Raw genomic sequence first — 22,388 nt, 5'->3', positions numbered from 1 at the left:
TCTTTCTTTCTTTCTTTCTTTCTTTCTTTCTTTCTTTCTTTCTTTCCTGACAGTAGCCCCATCCCATTTCTTCTGCATAGTTTTGCCCTCTTCTCACCCCAGGCCCCCTTTTGGCCATTTTTCTCTGTCGACGATTAAATCCAAGGGCTGAATTCCCAGAGACTTCATTGCTCATGGTAGCATGTGGCTCTGGGCAGTTAGACAGACATCCAATTATCAAAGCAGCCTAATGAGCTAATGACTGCCCAGGGCATTCTCTTGGGAGGGGCCCAGGGACTCCTCTGGAAGTGGTTTCTGTCTGTCACCTGCTCAGACATGGGATGAGCCTTGCAATCACACATTCTCTCAAGAAGGGTAAACAGAGAGGGGTTTCCTAGGCAATGCTGTTTCCCAGCAGTTGAACACTTGCCTTTCCCACCCTTGTTCAGGGTGGCTAGTTGCCAGGATGGTGTGCCCAGGGTTAGCGTCTTGATTATCTGGTAAGAAAAAAAAATGTGCCTAGCCTGTTATGGTGGGAAATATCAGAAACAATAGTTTTCAAACTGCTTAAAATTCTGTCATCTATAGTTTTGTTCACTTCTTTGTGGCTAGTGAAGTGGCTTGCTATTTGAGAGGTGTCATACTTAATGCTTTTATAATTTCTTTGTAGAAAATTAAGAATCTTCATTTCTTTATTTTTTGGCTAATTCTTCCTTCCACAGTCACAGAAACCAATAAAGCACTCCAATCAACACTTCCCCCCTTTTAATATATATATAAGCACGAATTGTTCACTGCATATCAAGCCTTTGAACGAGGGCAGTGACTTTATTAAACTTTACTGGAGTGTGTAAGTCCAGTTTTGGAGACTTGGATGCAATGTCTATATGGTAATTTCTATCTATGTTTGAGCTCAATAGCTTTCAACCTCAGACTCAATAGTTAGAAATTGCATTCAAAAATAGAATCACATTCTAAAACGATTTAAAGTGTTACTCCATATTATTATATTACTTGTTTACACAGGCATAATGAAAAATACCTACACATGAAAGAAAAAAGGAGTGACTTAGATGGAAGAAAGGAGTCTCAGGATACAGAGCTTCACAGAGAGGATATATCACAGACCTTCACAGACAGGATAGCCATCTGTCTGATTTCTCAGGTACATAATTCCAAGGTGGTGCTTAGAAGAAGATGTAAAGCACAATTGGTCTGGAAGACCCAGGATAGAGGCTAATGGAAGATTTGAATAAAACCCACACACTTCCCCAACCATCCGTGAGTTAGAGGTAATTTTATCCAATAGAAGAAAGGGTCATCATTTAGTTGTGGAGGTCCATGCCTAGATTCTTAGTCACATAGACTATGTGATATGGCTGGTGGGTAGGCTATGGGAGATGGTGGGGGCTGTGGACACATATGGAAGGTGATTTAATCTCTAAATGGGATATTTAGTGTGTGTGTTTGTGTGTGCGTGTATGTGTATGAATGTGTATGTATGTATGCATGTATGTACGTATGTATCTATCCTAGAACAGTCTTCCCCTCCTTCTCTCTCTCCCTTTCTTCCTTCTTTTCCGTTTCAAGCTGGTGTACACCAACACTCTGTTTAACTAGATGGCTGTGACTCTCCAGGGAGGCTGTCTGACCAAAGCGAGCTGCTGAGGTCTTCTGGATTCCTTCCTTTGATGAGGTCACTCCAAGGTTCTATCAGCTGTTTACTCATCGGCTTGTAATAAAAACTGGATCTCCCGGAGGCTATGTAAACAGAAATTAAGTGGGAGACATTCCACATCCTAGAGAGCAGATTAACCATTAGCTGTTGCTGCTGCTGTACAAATTAAAGGCACAGGGACAGTTCAGCTGCAAATAGTTTGATTGAGATAGATATAATTTCCTCAGTTTTGCAGTGTTCTCTGTTTTTTTATTTGTCCTTTACATCCACTAAAGGAATAGAATACATTCTCACATAAGGTCCCCTTAACTCCCGTTCTGTAAACTCTTTAGTAGATGTCTGTCATTAAACTTTAGGTAATCTGGGATGAACTTTTATTACCAGAGGAAGCATGGATATGAATCGAGATTTGTTTGTTTGTTTTGTAGTGCTGTGGGTAAAACCTAAGCTCTGGTGCTACAAGGAGAGTTTTAGTTTCTTTAAAAACCCAGCTTTGTTATATGAATATGTTTTTGTTTGAATCGCTGGCATGGAGGAGTGAGAGGCTGCTTCACAGCAGGGGATTATGACTTGCGTCTTGGACTAGCAGGGGCTTGATCTTTGCAAGCTGCAGAGAGTGTCATTCTTGGAGACTCTGGAGAAAATATAAATGCCAGAGCCCTGAGAGGGGTGGAAGGAGTTCAGAAGAAGGAGAAGAAAGAGGAGGAGGAGGAAGAGGAAGAGGCAACACCCCTGCAGCAAGACCTCCTCCTTTCCCAGGTGGAGGGGCAGGTTCTAGTATTGGATGGCCATTGCAGCCAATCAGGTACCGCTGGGCTGGACGGTGGTGGTTGTACGCTGTGAGGGCATCAACATTTCTGGAAATTTCTACAGAAACAAGTTAAAGTATCTGGCCTTTCTCTGAAAGTGGATGAATTCCAACCCCTCTCCAGGCTCCTATCACTTCCCCCAGCCTCATTTTTTGGCGCTCTGTGCGCTGCATGCCGCCCCCGACCGAGAGAGGCCAGGCTGCCCTGGAACGCCCCAAGGTGTTGGATGGGATCCTCCACCCAATGACAAGAAAAAGCAGATGGTGGTTCCTGCTGCCCTCAAGGTTGTACTGCTGAAGCCTACCAGAAAGTTAACTTACCTGGGGCGTCTGGCTCATGAGGTTGGGTGGAAGTACCAGGCAGTGACTACTGCTCTGGAGGGGAAACCAAAGGAAAAGGCCACGATCCACGATTGGAAGAAGAAGCATCTCTTGAGGCGTTAGAAACAGGCAGGGGCAGAAAAGAGTGTGGAGAAGAAAATCTTCAAGTTCCCAGAGGTCCTCAAGACCAATGGACTCCAGGAGTGAATCCGAAAGAACTGTGCCTCAGACCAGCCTGGCCTGCCCTTTCTCTGCCTCCAACCAGGGAAGTGGGGACCAAAGATTTCTTTAGGCACTGCTCCTGTGGGTAGAGGATACATTTAGGCAGAGCACCACCTGCTTGAGTTTTATTAAAGTGAAAACCATAGAATGATTTGAGCTTCAGTGTTGAAAATGAGTAGCAGGGCTACCCCACCCACCTGATTCAATACCATATTCTGCAGCTATGAAAATGAGGGCTACATCCTGGGCTGGGATTTAGAAGTGCACACTGAAGATACTGACCAAGTACAAGCTCTATATTTGCTCCTTCCCAACAGACCACAAAGCAATATTTTTCTGGATGGTACTATGTGCTAATAAATTATTTGACTTAAGGAAAAAAAAAAGAGGAGGAGGAAGAGGAGGAGGAGGAGCCTGTTGATGCTGATGTTGCAGATTTTCAAGTGTTCCTGAGCAAAGAGAAATTGAAGATATCCTGACAACAAAAATTGAACTTGGTCTGACACCCATAATCAGCAGGAAGTAGCCTAAAGATGTTTATGTCCACTTACCCCTCTAACCTTCCTTCTCTCCTACCTAGTGTTGGGGGGAGGGGGGGTTGGAAGGGATTAGAGTGGGATAAGGGTAGATATAGATATAAGAACCTAATAAAATAGACCAAAAATCATGCCAGCATGGTGCTTTCAATATAAGTGATGTATTTCCAAAGCTAAACCCTCTGCTCTTGAACTTGGAGGAGCATCATATGGTGGAAAAACATGGACTAATAAAGTTAGGCACCTATGGATTGAAACGAGTTTTGTCCTTGAGACCTGTGTGACCTTAGGCAAGGTGACCAACTTTGTTGTCTTCACAGTCCTCAATTGTAATTGCTTCTGCTTTGAGGAGAACTTTCAGTGAACGATAGCCTACTTTTAACTCAGTGCCTGATTTCTGACAGCCTGCCATCAAAATGAGCTTCCTGTACTTATGGTCGTTTCATTGGCAAAAGAGAAAGTATTAAAATTGTCTTCCATCTTTATCCACTAGAAACTCTTAATTAGTTGTTCTATAAACATATATTTACATGCACACACACACACACACACACACATCATTCTCTTTCTATTATTCTGGATATTTTTTTTAATTTCTTTTTCCTTCTTTTCTTTCCCTTTCTCTTTCTTCATTTTTCTTCAGCACATATTCTTGCTTTCTGATGGTAGAAGATGCTTCCGTTCAGTTCCTGCAGAAGTCCATGAGTCTGCCATTTTTCCAGAAAGCCTTTGACACTACAAACTAAGATTTGAGTAGTGGGTATGATCACATGTGTTATACTAGTAATAATAGTTATTAACATTGGTTATTATTTACAGCAACTTTAGCTGCATAACAAAATCAAGCAGACGTTACAGAGATAGGCCAAAGATTTTTGCCTATCCTGTTATATTTTTATGGTATAATTATTCTAATCAATGAACCAGCAGACACACTTTAAACTAAATTCTCTACTTTATTCTGATTTCTTTAGGATTCCATCCAGAATAGCACATTGCATTTGATCGTATCTTCTTAGGTTTTATTTTTCGGCTGTGACAATTTTTTATGCTTTATAATTTTTGATTAATGTAATGATTTTGAGGAATACTAGTTCGGCATTTCCAGGGTGCCCCTCTCTTGGGACTTCTCTGTTGTATTCTCCTGGTCGAACTACACCTATGGATTTTGGAGACTATCCAGAGGAGAAGTACCACTCCTGTCATACTGTATCGGGGCCTACATTGCCAACGTGATTCATGACTGTTCACATTGACCTTGATATCTGACTAAGGTAGTGTCTGTCAGCTTTCTCTGCTAGAAAGTCATACTCTTTTCTCTCCTTACATGAAATACATTTTAAAAAGAATTCAGTATGCACACTCCATAGTTCTCTTTGAGAATATTTGCAAGTGTTAATTGCAAAATCTTACATGGAGACTTTAGACAAGGTTTTTGGTATGATTTTTCTATGATAGAAACATACTATCCATGTATAATGTTAATATTTTTGTATTTAAAGGTGTTTGTATTAAGCAGACTGGATGCTTCCTAAATTGTAGGTATTTATGCTAATTCATAATAGAAATGCATATTTGTAATCTAATGTTATCCACTCTTTAGTTATTATATCTTTGGTAATTTACTAAACCTTGTTCTGTTTCTCCTGCTTGAACATTATTCCCCGAAACAGAAACAGCAACACTAGTTAAAAGTTACTTTTCGTTCTTACAATATCTCCTAATTTGTACATGATGAAACACTGCTAATCTTTTTGATAGTTGACCAGGAAAAATGGAAGCCTTATCTTGTTTTAAAGAAAAATTGGCCGTTAAACACACGAGACAAACCATCCGTAACATAAAGAGCACATTGGCCATGAGAATTACCAGTTTATTTCTCACATGGACAGGCTGCACAGCCTCACATTATGTATGAGAATGCATAGAAGCAATGAGAAGTTTAAGGCTAAATGGGAAACAAAATACTCCCTCCAGTTTTAATCACTAATTACTGGTCTCCTCTCCTCTCCTCTCCTCTCCTCTCCTCTCCTCTCCTCTCCTCTCCTCTCCTCTCCTCTCCTCTCCTCTCCTCTCCTCTCCTCTCCCCCCTTCTTTTCTTTTCTGTTTTTGGATTCAGAGGCGATTCATGTATCCTGGATATGATTTAGTTTGGCATATGGGCTTGCCAGGTTTTCACCACCTTCCCTTCGTGAACTGCTTGAAATGACTGGAGAGGTCAGACGTGAAAACAGGTGGTGAAAATATTCAGGGGGCACAAAGCACACGGAGGAGTCATCTGCTGTTGCCAGCAGTTCTATTTCGTGACCTGAAGAAGCTGACCCAACTTTATATTTAGATCCTGCAAGATGGCAGAGCAGAACACGCTGTTTCCAGGCTTGTACCTTTAAGTAATGGTTGGATTTTCATTGAAAGGGTTATCCTAGTTTGTTGCAGCACCCAGTCCTTGAACTGAAAAGGAAGACCTCAGAGGTTGGTAGGAAGTCCCCGCTGAAAAGATTTTACAACCTGGAAGGGAGAATGGCTGTTTTCTCTTTTAGAATGAAGATTTGTATACATTTCAAAGTCAGCAACAAGACTTTAATACATTTGTTCTAACAAGCATTCCCTGAGAAAAGGGATTTAAAAAAGAAATTCAATTTGCATAAGCTGAAAAATCCTTGTGTACTTACAGCTCTTACCCACTTTCTTTGTTTTATATATCATTACTTGTACAACTTAGGTGTATGTCTATTTTGAAGGCCGTGTTACATTTCTGAATATTTTCTACTTCTTATCATTTGAAGGAAAATGAACGCTCAGATTCTTGCTATGTTACCCATATTGGTAGAGCTTCTGCCAGACATAATTAGGTTGCTTTCAAGCCATTTCCAAGGAATCAGAAAAATCTTCACATCTTATACATCAAAGAGAGGGATAGTTGGATGGCTACGAATTAAGCGTTCCACCGCAGTTGAAATTAAGAGTCCCTTACTCCATAGGGTTCAATATTTCCCTTTAGGCCTTCAGCGGTTTACCTATATGAGCTCACAGGAGTAGAACGTGGACCAGAGCCTCAACATTGAGAAGTCTAAGTCACAGGATTTATGACAGACTAAATGCTTGAAATTTCTCTCTCTCTTTCTCTCTCATTCATTCTTCCTTCCTTTGTTTTTCCTCCCTCTTTTCTTTTCTTCATTTCTTCCTCCCTCCCTATTCTTTCCTTTTTTCTTTGTTTTTTGTTTCTTCCTCCTTCCTTTCTTTTTTCCCTCCCTCCCTCCTTTCCTTCTTTCCTTCCTTCCTTCCTTTCTCCCTCTCTCCCTCCCTCCCTCCTTCCCTCCCTCTCTTCCTCCTTTCCTTCCTCCGTTCCCCCTTCCTTCTCTTCCTTTAATTGAAAACAGATTATTCTTCTCATACATCCTGACCACAGTTTTTCCTCCCTCCATTCCTCCCAGCTCCCCTCCACTGCTTCTCTCCCCCATATTTCAACCCAGAATTTATTTGACCAGAACCTCAGATTAAGATTCTGAGCACTGATTTTTGATTGATACATATAGTGTCTCACCCTGTAGCTTAGGCTTACCTGGAACTTACTATGCACCAGAGGCTCACCTGGAACTCATGGCAGTCTTCCTGCCTCCGCCTCTCCAGTGCTGAGATTTCAGGCCTGAGCCACCAGGACCACATCTCTGAGAACCTTAGAATAAAAAAAAAAAAAAAGAAAGAAATCAGAGCGATGGTGTCCCAAAGACTCACTTTGTACCTTTCTTGATTATCCCCAGCATGCTATGCACACTCCTCCATAAAGAGAGAATGAAGAATCTTTCAAGCAAATCCTAGTTTATTAACTCAGTAGTTAGGGAAATGGTGAGATTCATTAGTCTCTCCGAGGGGGAAGTGTCTCAGTACTATCTTTGAAGGGGAATTGTCTCAGGATGGGTCTTAGTGAGTAGTTTTATTTTGAGTGTTTAAATCTGGAAACAGGCTGGGCTGTCAGAGATTAAGACCCAGATGCTTACCAGGCTGTTGTGGTGCACCCCTTTAATCCCAGCACTTGATAGAGAGGTGCAACTTTCATTTTGAGGCCAGCCTGGTTGACAGAGTGAGTTCCAGGACAGCCAGGGCTATAAATAGAAGCCTTGTCTTAACAATTTTTTTAAAGAAAGACTCAGATGCTTTGGGCAAATAGATATGTCACAACTATAGCACTGAGATAATGTCTATATCATCCACACAAAGGGAAATGTGATGGTCTTCAGACAGAGGTTGTGTTCAGTCCTACACACACACCAAGCTGCCAGCCTGCCCTGCTGGCTTCAGTCACACTGCCCTCAGTGACATCAACGTTTCCCCCTCTCCAGATACCGTAGTGACCTCTTCCTTGTTTAGCCGGCTTTTTCTTTTATTATTTTTGTTCTTCCTGATCCTCCTGCCTCTGCCTTCATGGTGCTGAAAGTATATGCACGTACCACCAAGGTTAACTTTTCTTTACTTTTCTGAAGTTCATGCCTACTCTATAGAATTACTATCTGATTGTCTTTCACTTACTTAAATCTTTGAAAAGTTTCATAGCCACCTGCTGAACAAATGATATCTATTACCTTTTAGCCCAAACCCATTCTAGCTTGGAGATTTATCTTGTCTAACAACTACATCTAAACACTGGATGGAACAGTATCCCTCTCACATGGAGAAGGAAAGAGAGGCATTTTCTTTTGGTTAGTTGGTCCATCCCAGCAGTCCACGGAACACTTCCTAAGTGATAAGGTTTTCCTGCCACTTGGAAACTGAGCTTCTCCAATGGGAAGTTTAATGGTTGCTTGATGGTGTGACCTAGGTTGACTTCTGAGTACTGAGTCTTTACTACATTTGCTTGGGCAGGGATGGGAGGAAAGAACAACCTCTGTGTGTCTTTAGACAGGAGGAAGAGGACCCACATGCTTGGGTCTCTCGCCCTGCTGGTCCCATCGTGCTTTCTTTTGCTAGACTAAACCTTAAATGGTAGAACAACTATTTTCTGAACTTCTTCATCCCTCTAAAGAATCAAAGGATATGCAGACAACTTGGGGCCTTTTAGACGTTCATTACAATCATTTTCACAGGAAAATGTTAAACAATTCAAAATATCCATGTAAAAATGACCAGTGTGTATTATAGTTTTCCTATATGGGGCCATCCTATACTGGATATGAAAATACTGACCAAAGTTTTTTGTCAAAAACTAATTAGACTTAAAGTGTTTCCTGCAGTTTGGTTGTTACTGGTTGAACACGTAGACAACATAGGTGCTATATGTACAACATGACCAGGACCATAATTGAAAATCTGTCAGGAGTAGATCCTTCTGAGCAGAGAAACTTAACAGCAGAACAAAAGGAAATGGTTTTTGCTAACTGTCCTGTGTTAATACATTGCTCACTAGGCCGCACGTGGCTACTTAAATTTAATTATCTTCCAGCTACACAGAATAAAAAAAATTCAAGTCTTCTGAATAAATAGGCACATTTCAAGGTTTGAAAGCCAATACTGGATACTAGGAATACAGAGTATTTCCACTACACAGAATCTTATTTCGTGTGACCACTGATCTGCATGCTTCTACTATTTGATACTAATTCCACTTCACATTTTGTTATTAACACATTTTCTTTTTTATTAGATATTTTCTTCATTTACATTTCAAATGCTATCCCCAAAGTCCCCTATTCCCTTCCCCTGCCCTGCTCCCCAACCCACCTACTCCTGCTTCCTGGCCCTGGCATTCTCCTATACTGGGGCATATAAAGTTTGCAAGACCAAGGGCCTCTCCTCCCATTGATGGCCGTCTAATCCATCCTCTGCTACATATGCAGCTAGAGACACGAGCTCTGGGGGCATTGGTTAGTTCATATTGTTGTTCCACCCATAGGATTGCAGACCCCTTTAGATCTAAAGGAAACTTTCAACTGAATGGATAAATGATAAATGTTGCCAAAAATGTGTTTTCTGATAACTCTTTTGAGAATAGGAAGATGTGACCTTGTGTAACTTGGTGGGAGTTTAAAGCTGTTTAAGCAGGGAAGACCAATAGCAGTGTCAACCCTTAGCACATTTTGATAAACATAATCTTTAGCTTAGCAATGGAAGCCAATTCCAGATTCTAGAAATGCTTGCTGTTCACCAAGGAGCATGCCAAGGGGCAGGGTGGGCTCTTTGGCCTGTCTTTCATTCTCTGGCTCCAGGAACTTATGTCCAGGGCATTCAGCCAGGTGTAGCTTACCAGTGTGCAGAGCGAAGTGGATTTCCATGTTGCTCCTTCTTCTACCATCTCTTAGGAAGGAGATCTCTATAATAGTACTCTTAGTGTTTTCACTTCAGCAATTATTAAGTGCTTACTGAATACTAAATGGGATTTAGGTTTTAGGTCCTCATAGTCTTGCATGAGTACTTGGAAAAGCAAACAGATTGTGTTGATCTAATAATGCTAAATGGTGCCAGTCTAAAAATTTGTTCATGATGCAGTCAGATGTGGAGAAACAGCTTGGCCCAGTGGTAAATGACACATGGCCACTGAAGGCCAGAGCCCCAATTTCTGGGTACAGAGGCAGGTACTAAGTGACAAGAAAGGTAATAAGGGTGCAATGGTGGACGCTGGTGCTGAAGCTGAGGAGGTGGGATTGCCAGAAATCACATTAAAGGCAAGTGCTAGTGTCCAAATGGAAGCTGATGAGGCTCCTGTTGATGAATGTGTTCTCTGGCATTTCTCTCATCCTAGTCTCCTGGTTTTGACTTTGTCACTTGAGCTTGTAAACATCATCTCTCACACAAACTACTCTAAGCCCATCTGCTGCCCAGAGTGTATAAGATGATAACAGAAGGCCACTGCCACCTTTCTTCTCATCAAAGTCACTGGTTACTATTGTACAAGGAGTCACAATAGTGGTGAGAGTGAACTCAGACTACAGAGAACCTGAGAGCAAGGTAATGAGGAAGGAAAATGCACCTCGATGAGCCTTTTGGTCTGTTTAGCACCCAGTAGGGTAGTCATTAGAACTCATCACAGATACAAGGGTAGAATTTTTCTAAAATAGCATTTTACAATTAATATATAATACAATGCTGTGACTTTACCTCTCACAAAACTGCTTTTCAAATGCTCTTAGAATAGCTTTAAAATAGCAGCATAATGTAGGAAGCACAGAGAGATAGAGAAAGTAGACTATTGACAAACTCATTAGAGCTCTTGGATGTAATCATGCTTGAAGCTTCCCACTGCTGTAGCTGGGCTTGAAGTTGAGTGAATTGAGTTATCTATTTTGCTCGAGTCAGAGTAAGTTAGGTTTCTGTAATCTGCACATTGCGAGTAGTACAAAACTCTCTTTCTCAAGGCTAACTAAAAACATTTCTGTTTTCATTGAACACATATGCGACTCCCCTCTCCAACAGAGGATGAACACACACTATGATTGTGGGAGAAGGTAAAAAGATCCAGTAGAGAGAAAGGCAGACAAGTGGTACCTGGTGAAATATGACCTTTGGGAGGAGGCAAGTGGATGGACCTAATAGCTCAGTGCTATAACTGTCATGCATATCTTCTATAACATGCCAATATGAAAATTTAAAGCTACACAGAATAACTGGAGAGTCCTGGGGAGCAATTGCATATCTGCTGTGTAAAATCCACTGTTTTCATTTAGCCACATCCTACTTTGCCTGTGTCACACGTTTCCTATATCCATCCTATGTACTTCCAGTGGGTCAGCTTATGTTTCATAATATGTTTCAAAATAGGTGGCAGAAGCAGGTCTATTTTACTCCTATACATTGAAGCACATATATTACTAACTTGCTATCTAAGTTTATCTTCAGTTGAGATAAGTCTTGATATGTAGCCCAAGCAGGTCATAAATTTGTCATCCTACTGCCTCAGCCTCCTGAGTACTAGGGTACTGGTGTGTACAATCACATATTGCTTCCAAGTTTCTTTTCCATTGGAAGGTCCTATTGTGTTGAAAGTTCTGTCTATAACAGCTCTACTACTCTAACGATATGTCTGTCTTACTTATATTTTAAACTCCAAGCAACTAACATTTTATACTGTTATTGTAATGTTAAACATCTTCAATGATTCTTTCATATTATAAAGCATGACTGTTAGAAAAATTTGGAAAAATACAAACCGAGCTTAAGCAAGTTGGCTTTTTGATGAGTTAACTTCTAGAGAAGTTAGAATTGTCACCTAGAAGGCATGAAGTTTGACATGTCTATATACCAATTACTACAGTAGTCTTCAACATCCATTAAATTCCAGGTAGCTCTTGTAAAGATGCATGGCCAATAGCATTGCAGAAGCCACTAAGCCTTGTGTCAGTTATGCTTTCCCTGGTCGAATGTTGACCTGGAAGGCATTAAGAATCTAGGCTCAGTAAGAACTTTGACTGCTTTTATTGATAATATGTTATAGGTGTCTTGTAATTTTTATCTATTTATTGTTGTATGTTTATTTATGTGTTTACTCTTTTATATTTGTGTGCATGTGTATGTATTTATGTGTGTGTATGTGTTGTGTATGTGTGTGCATGTGTGGTGTCTTTGTCAAAGATCAAGTGTTTGTAAGTGTGTCTTTTTATTTCTGGGTGTTCAATTCTATTCCATTGATCAACATGTCTGTCTCTGTACCAATACCATGCAGTTTTTATGACTATTGCTCTGTAGTACAGCTTGAGGTCAGGGGTGGTGATTCCTCCAGCTGTTCTTTTATTGTTAAGAATTGTTTTTGCTATTCTGTTTTTTTGTTTTGTTTTGTTTTGTTTTGTTTTTTGTTTTTGCCTTTCCAAATGTATTTGAGAATTGACCTTTCCATGACCTTGAAGAATTGTGTTGGGATTTTGATGGGGATTGCATTGAATCTATAGATTGATTCCCTTTGGTAGAATGGCTGTTTTTACTATATTGATTCTGCCAATCCATGAGCATGGGAGATCTCTCCATTTTCTGAGATATTCTTTGATTAATTTCTTGAGAGACTTGAAGTTATTATCATACAGGTCTTTCACTTGTTTGGCTAGCATTACCCCAAGATATTTTATATTATTTTTGGCTACTGTGAAGGGAGCTGTTTTCATTCTCAGCCTGTTTATCATTTGTATAAAGGAAGGCTACTGATTTATTCGAGTTAATTTTATATCCAGCCACTTTTCTAAAGTTTCTTATCACCTGGAGAAGTTCTCTGGTAGAATTTTTGGGGTTGCTTATGTATACTATCATATAATCTGCAAATAGTGATACCTTTATATTTTCTTTACCAATTATTATCCCCCTGATCTTTTGTTGTTGTTGCTGTCTTATTGTTCTAGCTAACACTTTGAGTACTACATTGAACAGATATGGGGAGAGTGGGCATCCTTGTCTTGTCCTTGATTTCAGTGGGATTGCTTCAAGGATGTCTCCATTTAATTTGATATTGGCTGTTGGTTTGCAGTAAATTGCTTTTATTATGTTTAGGTTTGGGCTTTGAATTCCTGATCGCTCCAATACTTTTAACATGAAGGGCTGTTGTATTTTGACAAATGCTTTTTCTGCATCTAAGGAAATGATCATGTGATTTTTTTCTTTGAGTTTGTTTATATAGTGGATTATGTTGATGGATTTTTCCTATATTAAACCAACCTTAAATTCCTGTGATGAAGCCTACTTGATTGTGGTGAACGATGGTTTTGATGTGTTCATGGATTCGGTTTACAAGAATTTTATATGCATACGTGAGATTGGTCTGAAGTCTTCTTTTTTGGTTGGATCCTTGTATGGTTTAGGTATCAGAATAACTGTGGCTTCATAGAACAAGTTAGGTCGTGTTAGATGAAATGCCAGACAGTAGGGAGAACGAACTTATAGAGCCCACCTCCGGCAGGAAGGCAGGACATCAAGTGAGGAATGGGGTTGCAATACCACAATCTCAACTCTGATCTATAATAGTTCCTGTCTGAAAGAATTACAGGGATGGAAATGGAGATGAGCCTGAGGAAAAGAAGATCCAGCGACAGGCCCAAAGTGGGATACAGCTCAAGGGGAGGTCCCAAGGGGAGGTCATCGAGCACTCACAAAAAGGGACCTAGCATGACCGCACTCTGGAAGACCCAGCAAACGGCTGAAAGAGTCAGATGCAGATATTTGCACCCAACCAAAGGACAGAAGCAGCTGACCCCTGTTGTTGATTTAGGGAAATAAGCTGAGGAGAAGGGCAAGCCTGTAGGAACACCACCAGTCTCAATTAATCTGAACTCCTGAAATTTCTCACTCAACCACCAAACATATCAGCGTACACCAGCTGATATGAGGCCCCCAACACACATACATTAGAGGACTGTCGGGTCTGTGTTCATTCAGAGATGATGCACCTAACCCTCAAGTGACTGGAGGCCCCAGAGAGTTTAGAGGTCTGGTGGTGTTGAGGGCAGGGACATCCATGGGGGTGGGGAGGAGGTATGGGATGTGGAACAGTCAGAGGGTGGACAGGGCAGGGAAATAAAATATGGAGTGTAAAAAAGTAAACTAATTAATGAAAAATAGGGCTAGAGAGATGGCTTAATGGTGAAGATCTATGTTCTTCCAAAGGACCCACATCAAATTCTTAACACTCACATGCATTTTATAACTACCTGTCACTCCAGTTCCAGGGGATCTTATGTCCTCACACAGATATACATGCACGCAAAACACTAATGCACAAAAACAAAATGGACAAAACCAACCAACCAACCAACCAACCAACCAACCAACCAACCAAACAAACAAACAAAAAACTAAACTCGTCTGGTTTCTCCATCCTAGGGAAGGGCACAAGGACACAAGTGTCAATTGAGACCAGATTTGTGTGTGCTCTGTGGTGAGAATGGCACCTCAGCATTGGCACTCACCAGGGACACGGGCCACTCATGCCATTTGGCCTCCACAGGACACTGTTGTGTGTGTGCATGGATGTACAGCTGTATCATCTTAGACTATCCCTTTACTGACAAGGCAGTTATAATTGCATTTATTGTTGCCATCTCATTAGTTTCTTCATTCATTCATTTATTCATTCACTTATTGTTTGCTTGTTTGGTAGCGGTGAGACTGGAAACATGGATTTTTAACTTGCAGTTTGATTACTTGCTTGCCCAGCCTGTATGGTAGGCAAGTTATTACAAGTGTTCTCCCTATAGAGTCTTTTGTTAATGGGTCCCAGATAAACCACAGCTTTAGACCATTGTGCACATATATTTCATTACAGGCCCAGTATTCAGGATTGAAAAGGTGAAGGGTAGCTCTTTAAATGTTTTCCACACTAGCATGTGGGAATCTTTCTTACAACACAATAGCCTTTCACAGTTCCCCTCATTCTTTTTGAGTAACCACGAGTGAGTTTTTAAACTCTCAGAGCTACACACCCCTGCCCTTTCATTCTTTGCTTTTTCCTGCAGTCAGTTATGTTACCAGTGCAGACAAGAAGGAAGCCAAAGAAAGGCGTCCAAGAAGAGGCTGCTGAGGGAGAGATCCCTGCAAGGGTTCTCCCCAACTAAAGCCTTCACATAGATTTGGAGCATGGACAGGATTTAATGGTGACAGCGGTGTGCCTGCTGCTTACCAAATGTTGAATTCTGTGTTGAGAATGATAATTACTGACTCTGAAGAAGAAACACCATCATCCCTGTCCTGATTACTAATTAATCAGGGACTAACCGATGGCACTTCAGCCAGCGACTCCGCTTCAGCAACCCAAGTCATGCTTAAGAGCTGAGAGGACTCTGGATGCCCTCTCCTGCCTGCTTAAAATCTCCTTGTTAGTTTTCTTTGGTGACTTGCTTCATTTTTTGGTCCTTTGTTCTGTTTTCAGAGAAGTGGCATTTGGTGAGCAGAGTCTGCCTTTCAGAAGGCTCGAAGAAGAAATCCTGGGGCAAGGCACTGAATATTCCTCCAGTATACACATTCCCTCCTCCACACTGACAAGTCAGATTTGTCCTCATGGACACTTCATTGTGTGTAAATCAACCAGGTTATATCTATAGCTAATACCTGTTCACTAGCAAAACAATTAGAAAACAGAAAATAAATAAAAAATTAATCATGATGTTACTTTCATAATATCTTTCTTTTACATGTGTGTTATTCATTGACTGATTTATTAAATCATGCAGTAGCATCTTTTCTAACGATTGAAATTTTATAATCTTTTCTTTGGCATTAAATCTGTTTTGACTTACAACTTGTTACTGTTTTGGGAGTGGAGGAAGCCTTGTGGCCACTGTGTGTTGTTCAACATGTTAATCTCAAGGCTTTAAGGCCCATGGAAATGCCAATGCCTTCTCCTTAGCATGAAGCTTGGAAAGATGACAAAGCCTTCCATTGGCTTGAGTGCGAATGTTGCCAGTATGTGCAGACACTAGCAAACATAGCTTCCAGTTCCTAGATGAGTGCAGTCTGTGGTTTCACACCTACAGGGGCCTCCTCCTGCGTCTAGCTCATTTCCCCTTGTGCTTGTGGTGTCCATAAGGAAAGCCTCGAGATTCTATCATTGCTTGCTGCAGTAGTTGGTGCTGCCCTTCCAGAGAGAGCACAACCCATTGGATCCCAACTTTTCTGTATGTGTGTCTGCTTCTTTTTTTATTCCCCTTCTTCCCCAATCAGCTTTCAAGGATCAAGTTGAACTAGTTCAGAATTACTGGGTCATCCTTAACTGAACACAGACACAGAAATGTATTTATTTCAACCCTCCAAGTGAACATTTAGCTCGATTCTTCTTCATTCTTGTATCACAGTAAGGACAGTTCTACTTTAAGGTTTTTGACATATTGGTACACTGATGTTCCGAAGCTGCACTTATTGGTATGAATGCAGCAGTGCATAAATGACACGTTTGTCCAGCCCTCCATAGTCCTGAACAGTAACCTTTTAAACATTTCATCACTGGGTAAATGTAGATCTTATTGCCTCAACTTGCATTTCTTTCCTTTCAAGTTAGAATGAGTGCTTACAAAAAATTCTTATGGATTAAAATATATGCCAATTAGAACTACCAAGATGGCTTAGCTTGTAAGAGCACTTGCCTACAAGCCCGGTGAGGAGAGATCAGTCCTCTGGACAGACACAGTGGAAGGAGAGAATCTCCTTTTCCAAGGGTCCTCAGAATGCACCAGGACAAGCACAAGACCCCCCCCCCCGAATAAATTTAAATGAATAAAACAAATGTAATTATAAACTTGCCAATTTCTCTTCATTCAGGCTATTTGACTTTTTCATCAATTGGCCAGGGATTCTTTATATATTCGTCTTTGTCTTATATCACAAAATAATTTTAGTTTGTCACTCACCAAAGAAGAACTTTGCCTCATTCAGTTTTGTTTTGAGTGAAGATTGACTTTCAGTTATAACATTTTAATGCATAATCCAGAAAGAGGACCTTAATTTTTCTTAGACTAAAGTTGCTTCATCTGATCCTTGTCTGTGGAGTGTATGTTGGGAAAGGAGAAAGGATGACTCAAAGGGAGAAGCTGTAGAGCCTGGATGAAGTGCTCTGCGATAGCTCTTCCAGTTCTAAAGAGAGATTTTGTCACTCCCCGCATTTACACTAATATCTGCATATAATTCAAGCTACTGCTTTGGCTTCTATACATTAGGAGCAAGAATTACTGTTTTTATTTACTTACAAGGCTACAAATTCGGGGCTATTTTTCTTTCAATAAAGAAACTTCTGATCTTGGTTCCGGGACTCAGCAGAACTTAGGAAATTAGTCTGAACAGGTTAGAGGGTGCGCCAGAGAACCGGACAGCTTCTGGGACGGGCGGAAGCACAGAGCCGCTGAGGCAGCAGCCTGGGCGGGCCGCAAACAACCGGCCACCATCCGGACCAGAGGACAGGTGTCCGCCTGGCTTGGGAGGCGGCCTCAGCCTCAGCAGCAGTGGTCACCATCTGGGTTCCTGGACTCCGCGGGACCTAGGAAATTAGTCTGAACAGGTTAGAGGGTGCGCCAGAGAACCGGACAGCTTCTGGGATGGGCAGAAGCACAGAGCCGCTGAGGTAGCAGCCTGGGCGGGCCTTAGACAACCGGGCACCATCCGGACCAGAGGACAGGTGTCCGCCTGGCTCGGGAGACGGCCTCGGCCTCAGGAGCAGCAGTCACCATCTTGGTTCCAGGACTCCCTGGAACTTAGGATTTTAGTCTGCACAGGTGAGAGTCTGCACCACAGAAGCTGACAGCTTCTGGGAACTGCCAAAGCAACACAGCTTCTGAGAGAGGCCCTGTTTTGGGCCTTCTTCTTCGACCAGGAGGAGGTCCAAAAACAAGATATCTGCGCACCTTCCCTGTAAGAGAGCTTGCCAGCAGAGAGTGCTCTGAGCACTGAAACTCAGAGGAGAGAATCTGTCTCCCAGGTCTGCTGAGAGACGGTAACAGAATCACCAGAAGAACAATCTCTAAACAGAGTCAACTATAACTACTAACTCCAGAGATTACCAGATGGCGAAAGGTAAACGTAGGAATCCTACTAACAGGAACCAAGACCACTCACCATCATCAGAACCCAGCACTCCCACTTCGCCCAGTCCAGGGCACCCCAACACACCCGAAAACCTAGACCTAGATTTAAAAGCATATCTCATGATGATGGTAGAGGACATCAAGAAGGACTTTAATAAATCACTTAAAGAAATACAGGAGAACACTGCTAAAGAGTTACAAGTCCTTAAAGAAAAACAGGAAAACACAATCAAACAGGTAGAAGTCCTTACAGAAAAAGAGGAAAAAACATACAAACAGGTGATGGAAATGAACAAAACCATACTAGAACAAAACCATACTAGAAGGGAAGTAGAAACAATAAAGAAAACTCAAAGTGAGGCAACACTGGAGATAGAAACCCTAGGAAAGAAATCTGGAACCATAGATTTGAGCATCAGCAACAGAATACAAGAGATGGAAGAGAGAATCTCAGGTGCAGAAGATTCCATAGAGAACATCGGCACAACAATCAAAGAAAATGGAAAATGCAAAAAGATCCTAACTCAAAATATCCAGGAAATCCAGGACACAATGAGAAGACCAAACCTACGGATAATAGGAGTGGATGAGAATGAAGATTTTCAACTCAAAGGACCAGCAAACATCTTCAACAAAATTATTGAAGAAAACTTCCCAAATATAAAGAAAGAGATACCTATGAACATACAAGAAGCCTACAGAACTCCAAATAGACTGGACCAGAAAAGAAATTCCTCCCGACACATAATAATCAGAACAACAAATGCACTAAATAAAGATAGAATACTAAAAGCGGTAAGGGAAAAAGGTTAAGTAACATACAAAGGCAAGCCTATCAGAATTACACCAGATTTTTCACCAGAGACTATGAAAGCCAGAAGAGCCTGGACAGATGTTATACAGACACTAAGAGAACACAAATTCCAGCCCAGGCTACTATACCCAGCCAAACTCTCAATTACCATAGATGGAGAAACCAAAGTATTCCACGACAAAACCAAATTCTCACATTATCTCTCCATGAATCCAGCCCTTCAAAGAGTAATAACAGAAAAAAACCAATACAAGAACGGGAACAATGCCCTAGAAAAAACAAGAAGGTAATCCCTCAACAAACCTAAAAGAAGACAGCCACAAGAACAGAATGCCAACTTTAACAACAAAAATAACAGGAAGCAACAATTACTTTTCCTTAATATCTCTTAACATCAATGGTCTCAACTCCCCAATAAAAAGACATAGACTAACAAACTGGCTACACAAACAAGACCCAACATTTTGCTGTTTACAGGAGACACATCTCAGAGAAAAAGATAGACACTACCTCAGAATAAAAGGCTGGAAAACACTTTTCCAAGCAAATGGTATGAAGAAACAAGCTGGAGTAGCCATCCTAATATCTGATAAGATTGACTTCCAACCCAAAGTCATCAAAAAAGACAAGGAGGGGCACTTTGTTCTCATCAAAGGTAAAATCCTCCAAGAGGAACTCTCAATTCTGAATATCTATGCGCCAAATACAAGGGCAGCCACATTCATTAAAGAAACTTTAGTAAAGCTCAAAGCACACATTGCACCTCACACAATAATAGTGGGAGACTTCAACACACCACTTTCACCAATGGACAGATCATGGAAACAGAAACTAAACAGGGACACACTGAAACTAACAGAAGTGATGAAACAAATGGATCTGACAGATATCTACAGAACATTTTATCCTAAAACAAAAGGATATACCTTCTTCTCAGCACCTCATGGTACCTTCTCCAAAATTGACCACATAATAGGTCACAAAACAGGCCTCAACAGATTCAAAAATATTGAAATTGTCCCATGTATCCTATCAGATCACCATGCACTAAGGCTGATCTTCAATAACAAAAAAAATAACAGAAAACCAACACTCACGTGGAAACTGAACAACACTCTTCTCAATGATACCTTGGTCAAGGAAGGAATAAAGAAAGAAATTAAAGACTTTTTAGAGTTTAATGAAAATGAAGCCACAACGTACCCAAACCTATGGGACACAATGAAAGCATTTCTAAGAGGGAAACTCATAGCTCTGAGTGCCTCCATGAAGAAACGGGAGAGAGCACATACTAGCAGCTTGACAACACATCTAAAAGCTCTAGAAAAAAAGGAAGCAAATTCACCCAAGAGGAGTAGACGGCAGGAAATAATCAAACTCAGGGGTGAAATCAACCAAGTGGAAACAAGAAGAACTATTCAAAGAATTAACAAAACGAGGAGTTGGTTCTTTGAGAAAATCAACAAGATAGATAAACCCTTAGCTAGACTCACTAGAGGGCACAGAGACAAAATCCTAATTAACAAAATCAGAACTGAAAAGGGAGACATAACAACAGATCCTGAAGAAATCCAAAACACCATCAGATCCTTCTACAAAAGGCTATACTCAAAAAAACTGGAAAACCTGGACGAAATGGACAAATTTCTGGACAGATACCAGGTACCAAAGTTGAATCAGGATCAAGTTGACCTTCTAAACAGTCCCATATCCCCTAAAGAAATAGAAGCAGTTATAAATAGTCTCCCAGCCAAAAAAAGCCCAGGACCAGACGGGTTTAGTGCAGAGTTCTATCAGACCTTCAAAGAAGATCTAATTCCAGTTCTGCACAAACTTTTTCACAAGATAGAAGTAGAAAGTACTCTACCCAACTCATTTTATGAAGCCACTATTACTCTGATACCTAAACCACAGAAAGATCCAACAAAGATAGAGAACTTCAGACCAATTTCTCTTATGAATATCGATGCAAAAATCCTCAATAAAATTCTCGCTAACCGAATCCAAGAACACATTAAAGCAATCATCCATCCTGACCAAGTAGGTTTTATTCCAGGAATGCAGGGATGGTTTAATATACGAAAATCCATCAATGTAATCCACTATATAAACAAACTCAAAGACAAAAACCACATGATCATCTCGTTGGATGCAGAAAAAGCATTTGACAAGATCCAACACCCATTCATGATAAAAGTTCTGGAAAGATCAGGAATTCAAGGCCCATACCTAAACATGATAAAAGCAATCTACAGCAAACCAGTAGCCAACATCAAAGTAAATGGAGAGAAGCTGGAAGCAATCCCACTAAAATCAGGGACTAGACAAGGCTGCCCACTTTCTCCCTACCTTTTCAACGTAGTACTTGAAGTATTAGCCAGAGCAATTCGACAACAAAAGGAGATCAAGGGGATACAAATTGGAAAGGAGGAAGTCAAAATATCACTTTTTGCAGATGATATGATAGTATATATAAGTGACCCTAAAAATTCCACCAGAGAACTCCTAAACCTGATAAACAGCTTCGGTGAAGTAGCTGGATATAAAATTAACTCAAACAAGTCAATGGCCTTTCTCTACACAAAGAATAAACAGGCTGAGAAAGAAATTAGGGAAACAACACCCTTCTCAATAGTCACAAATAATATAAAATATCTCGGCGTGACTCTAACTAAGGAAGTGAAAGATCTGTATGATAAAAACTTCAAGTCTCTGAAGAAAGAAATTAAAGAAGATCTCAGAAGATGGAAAGATCTCCCATGCTCATGGATTGGCAGGATCAATATTGTAAAAATGGCTATCTTGCCAAAAGCAATCTACAGATTCAATGCAATCCCCATCAAAATTCCAACTCAATTCTTCAACGAATTAGAAGGAGCAATTTGCAAATTCATCTGGAATAACAATAAACCTAGGATAGCAAAAACTCTTCTCAAGGATAAAAGAACCTCTGGTGGAATCACCATGCCGGACCTAAAGCTTTACTACAGAGCAATTGTGGTAAAAACTGCATGGTACTGGTATAGAGACAGACAAGTAGACCAATGGAATAGAATTGAAGACCCAGAAATGAACCCACACACCTATGGTCACTTGATCTTTGACAAGGGAGCTAAAACCATCCAGTGGAAGAAAGACAGCATTTTCAACAAATGGTGCTGGCACAACTGGTTGTTATCATGTAGAAGAATGCGAATCGATCCATACTTATCTCCTTGTACTAAGGTCAAATCTAAATGGATCAAAGAACTTCACATAAAACCAGAGACACTGAAACTTATAGAGGAGAAAGTGGGGAAAAGCCTTGAAGATATGGGCACAGGGGAAAAATTCCTGAACAGAACAGCAATGGCTTGTGCTGTAAGATCGAGAATTGACAAATGGGACCTAATGAAACTCCAAAGTTTCTGCAAGGCAAAAGACACCGTCAATAAGACAAAGAGACCACCAACAGATTGGGAAAGGATCTTTACCTATCCTAAATCAGATAGGGGACTAATATCCAACATATATAAAGAACTCAAGAAGGTGGACTTCAGAAAATCAAACAACCCCA

At 40.7% G+C, this 22,388-nt stretch overlaps 1 pseudogene; it reads left to right on the top strand.

Annotated features, from left to right (window-relative positions):
* The first annotated feature begins 2,370 nt into the window (after window positions 1–2,370).
* Window positions 2,371–2,993, top strand: Gm5370 (annotated as a pseudogene).
* Window positions 2,994–22,388: the final 19,395 nt, after the last annotated feature.

This window comes from Mus musculus, chromosome 9 (assembly GCF_000001635.26).
Source record: "Mus musculus strain C57BL/6J chromosome 9, GRCm38.p6 C57BL/6J".
NCBI classification, from domain to species: Eukaryota; Metazoa; Chordata; class Mammalia; order Rodentia; family Muridae; genus Mus; species Mus musculus.
This window is presented reverse-complemented; position numbering and strand designations above follow the sequence as displayed.